The 4258-nt window shown below is 28.3% G+C and overlaps 1 long non-coding RNA gene across 1 annotated transcript; it reads right to left on the bottom strand.

Moving 5' to 3' along the window:
* Positions 1-659: 659 nt before the first annotated feature.
* Positions 660-3468, bottom strand: LOC145634935 (uncharacterized). Its single transcript, XR_014113694.1, has 3 exons — positions 2944-3468; positions 2261-2370; positions 660-1023 (listed from the first exon to the last, which is right to left on the bottom strand). It is a non-coding gene; the product is annotated as an uncharacterized LOC145634935 (long non-coding RNA).
* Between the last annotated feature and the right edge of the window lie 790 nt (positions 3469-4258).

The following is a 4258-nucleotide window of genomic DNA, read 5'->3' as shown; positions in this document are numbered from 1 at the left end:
GCTAGGTTAACTCCCGTGCCATCACTTGTACAAAACTAACCTCAAGTAACACCCAAAAAGTGTTACATAAAGTGATAAAAGTGTTATCATAGACTATAGGTAACACTTTATTGGGTGATACTTCCGCCCATGTTACCTAAGGTCTTATGTAACACTTTGGGTAATGTATGCTAACACTTTCAAAAGTGTTACTATTAACCCTCTTATGTATCACTTTTTATATTATAAGTATCATTTTTAAAGTGTTACTTTTTATTTCTTATGTAACACTTACATATCTTTAGTAACATTTTTCAATCATATAGTATCACTTTTTTCGACATTATGTATCACTTTTTCAAACTAATGTGTAACACTTTGTTGATGATTAGGTAACATTTTTCAATCCCCTTTTGATATTTAGTAGCACTTTATTTGACATTATGCATCACTTTTGCAAACTAATATAACACCTTATTAATTAATAGGCAACATTTTATATTATTATTATTATTATTATTATTATTATTATTATTATTATTATTATTATTATTATTATTATTATTATTATTATTATTATTATTATTATTATTATTATTATTATTATTATTATTAATTTTTATAATATAAAATATATTAAAATGTACAACAACAACGAATATGAAATAAGCATATACAATAGACAATAATTTAAATTGAAATAATTAATTCCATTATTCTTATAAAAAATATCCATGAACACAAATAATAATCAAAATAAAATAAAGTAAACTACGGTCTCTTATGGACCTCTAATATCTATAAAAACAGTCAGCGTGGATGCAGCAAACAATAGTAATATTGGCACATAGCATCAGCTAGCTAGCGAAAACAGTGGCAACACTTGTGTTGAAAATCTATTTGCTGAGTTGCAACAGCTATACTGGGACCAAAGACCATTTTCGTGTCCACGAACTGGGATTGAACAGCTGAACTAGACTCAAGACGAACAGTTTCTTCTATGTTTGCAGCTAGCACTTTCATCCTCCTGATTTTCTCCTAATCCTACACAATACAAGAGCAAAATATTTTATTAATTCATAGTTAAAGGTCATCATCATATGGCATATTCATATTAATTCATAGTTGGGAATGAGAAGATCCCCTCGAGTAATTAAAATGGAATCTCACCAAAAACAAGTTTACTTAAGCAAAAGCAAAAACAAGAATGTAAGGGTAACTAAATTAAGCTAGCACGGAGCATAATGAAATCAATAAGGGGATGAGAGGATCACCTTGAGTAATCAAAATTGTTTATTAGCTTGCCTCAGATATTAATAAACATCAATTAATAAAAATTGATATTTATTGTCCTACTGTCCTACACATACTAGACCACTATCTCTTGAAGAACTCTCCTACTGTCCTACACATACCAGACCACTATCTCTTGCATAATTATCCACGTTCCTACAAACCTTCAGATATATAAAACATGATAGATATGCTCTCATCAATCAACATCATCCCTGATCCAACAAGCGCTACTTTGATTAAGGAGATGATCAGATTGCATTCACCATTCAACAATATCCATATTTCAAAGCAAAGTCCATAATTCATCATGGGCTCATCAAATTCAAATGCCCGAGAACAAGAAGAGCAAAAGAGCATGTAAGGAAGTTATTAATCATGTTAATTTTCACTATCACAGGTGGAAAAATTAAAGGCCTGGAAAATAGAAAGAAAAGCAAATCTAATGCATGTCATATTAAATATATTATAGTTTTTGCTCGTTATACTTACAATAATCAACGAAAGAAAACTAATACAAACACAAAGTAAATTATATAATTTTACTTATCTATACCTTTTCATAAATATATATGGGTTTTCACATATTCTAGACTAGCCCTGTACAAAGGCTTCTGAAATTTTATTTTAAATAAGAGGTTGGCTTGAACTCTAAATGACAAACTCATGGAATAGAGAGCTCATTCCTTCAAAAACGTATGGACGTTTCTAAGCAATTCTAGTGAAACCATTTTCAATTGAAGTTTCCTTCACCTCCAATATAGCACATAAACATACATAGACATACTCATTCATTAATTAATTTAAATCCAAAGCTATGTACGATTCTAGCCCATCCATCAATTTTCTTGGCAAATCTCTCAATGCGAGCCACGTTTTAGTACTTTATTTCTCTAAAGTATTCTACTATTCTTAACTCTAACTTTCTTTGTGTAATGTTCATCCTCCAAAACAAATAAATAATTCGAAGGGATACATTGAGCCATACCTTATTGAACATCTCAAAGGAATAGGATCGCTGAGACACCCACCCTTTCATAGCCTCCCTTACAACAGCAGTAGGCCTGTAGGACTCTGATCTTAAAATCCATAGAGGCACTGAAAACCAGAAATTTTTCAAAAATAACAATAATTAAACATCGAAGTTAATTATAAATCCAAGAGAAAACCCAAAAACAATCATTGAAATCAGGTTATCAGAATTTCATAACTGCAGTTATAAGTATCATCAAAGTACCTCAATCTGACCCAATTTCTTCTATTATCTGACATCAACTAATAGCAAATCAATTCAAAAATATCAATTGTCAAAAATCAAAGTTAATTATAAACTGTGGATTAGAGGGAAAAAATAACGTAATAATAATCATGGAATCCTTGCCACGGATGACTATTTAAGTCGAAGTTCTACAACATAATCAATTAACTGCATTTCCAATTAAATCAAGGCAATAAACATAAATCAGTTCATACAATTAAGAATTTAACAAAAACATCACAAATGCAGCAAAATCTAACACGCAGAAAATTCGAGTGAAAAGAGAAAATTCAGTAATAACAAAATTGATATGGAAAACTGAAAGTGACATTCAAATCGCAAGAAATCAACAAATTATCACACAATTTCTCCAATTTAATCAAAAACTCAACATATAATAATAAAATTGATACCTGAAACTTTCGATTTGGGCGATTCAGCAATTCATTCGTATCAATTGGAAGCACTTCAAGCAAAAGAGAATCGATCAGAAATGAGTAATCGAGTAACAAGAGATTCGAGCAATCAATTGAAGGCGATCTAGGGTTCATCATTTCTGGGGGGGGGGGGGTTTGAGAATCCAGCGATATATAATTTTAAAGTTTTTTTTTTTTGAGGAAAAAAAGGTTTTATTTTTGTTTTATTTATCTATTTTTTATTACTTGAAGAATATTTTTTCTTTTTTTTTTTGAGGAATTTATTACTTGTAGTTGTAGAGTTGTTCAGTAATACTTTTCCTGGAAAAAAAAAAAAGAATTGTAGTACTCATTTGCTTCAAAAAAAAAAAGAAAGAATTGTAGTACTCATTTGCTTCAAAAAAAAAAAGTTGTAGTACTCACTACTCACTAGTTCACTAGTCACTACTGTTAGTGAAGGCCAAAGACAACAAGGTCAATTTACATAGTTGTCTTTATTAGAGGGCAGTATAGGAAAAGAGAGTAATGTCATGTTGGGGCTTTATAGGTTAGGGATATTATAAAAATAAAGTATAACTTGTTAGGTGTTACTATAAAATGTTACCTATTTTAAAAGTGTTACTCTATAATGTTACTTATGTGAAAAGTATTACTTTGTAATGATACTAATTTTAAAAGTGTTACATTGAGTGTTACATTCTACAAAAATGTTACCAAAGTGTTACTTATATATCTATTAATTTTGCACTTCAATAAGTGTTACCAACACATGTTACATAAACTCAATTTTGTACTAGTGCATGCACGGTAATAATTAGACTTAATAACAAAAAATGTAAAGAATAATGTTAATTTAAAAATAATTTACCAAAAAAAAATTGACGTAACAAAATAATAGGTTTTTGTTTTTTTAACGAAAAAAAAGACTATTATTTTGTTACAACTATTTTTTTTTTGGTAAATTTATGATACCAAATTATTTTCTTCTATTTTTAATTAAAATAAATTTTAATTTGGAGGGAAAAAATAAACTTTTATTAAAATTTTTTTTTCTATTTTTAATTATAATAAATTTTCAATACCTTAATTTTAATCTATGTTACTGTAGTTATAACTAAAAGATTCCTAGTAAATATGTGTTAAAAATAAAAAATTATTGAGTATGATTAGATTAAAATGGAAATAAGTATTCTTGTAGGTTAAAAATTAGAAGTCATACAAATTTGGCAAAAAAAAAAATAAAAAAAATAAAGAAATAAAAAAGCGGGAAATTAGGGTTCGCTTTTAGTATAGGTTAATTGATTGATTTTAG

This window comes from Chenopodium album, chromosome 6, assembly GCF_948465745.1.
Source record: "Chenopodium album chromosome 6, dcCheAlbu1.1, whole genome shotgun sequence".
Classification (NCBI taxonomy): Eukaryota; Viridiplantae; Streptophyta; class Magnoliopsida; order Caryophyllales; family Amaranthaceae; genus Chenopodium; species Chenopodium album.
The sequence above is the reverse complement of the archived record's forward strand: the minus strand, read 5'-3'. Positions and strand labels throughout refer to the sequence as shown.